Raw genomic sequence first — 434 nt, 5'->3', positions numbered from 1 at the left:
ATCACCCGGGCAAGAGTGGCACAAGAGCAACTCGTTGAGTCCCAGCGGCGACAGCTAGCATACATATGCTGGCTACTAGAGCCGTGTGAAGCTTCGATTTGGTGGAGATTCAGCCTGATTCAGTGGCTGAATCTCCAAATCCAAGTTGAATCAGGAGACCCTTTAGTCTCTTCGAATTGAATTGGAACCCTCTGAATTTATTCGGAGAGATTTGGAGAGATTCGATGATTTGGACCCATGTCCACACAGCTTTAAATGCTCTTTCTACATACCTCAAGGTACCAGGCAGCTCAAGAATGCTGAGATGGTGGGGCAGATGGAGCGTTTCATGTGAGTGTGTGGGGGGGTTCCCAATGCGCTTGGCAGTGGACCCTCCCCCCAGCTCGGTGACTGGTGTCTCCTGGGTCTGGGGGGCACCCGGGGTCCCCCCATGG

This window comes from Gavialis gangeticus, unplaced genomic scaffold (genome assembly GCF_001723915.1).
Source record: "Gavialis gangeticus isolate Ggan-Ray unplaced genomic scaffold, GavGan_comp1, whole genome shotgun sequence".
Lineage (NCBI taxonomy): Eukaryota > Metazoa > Chordata > Crocodylia > Gavialidae > Gavialis > Gavialis gangeticus.
Note: the sequence above shows the minus strand (reverse complement) of the source record.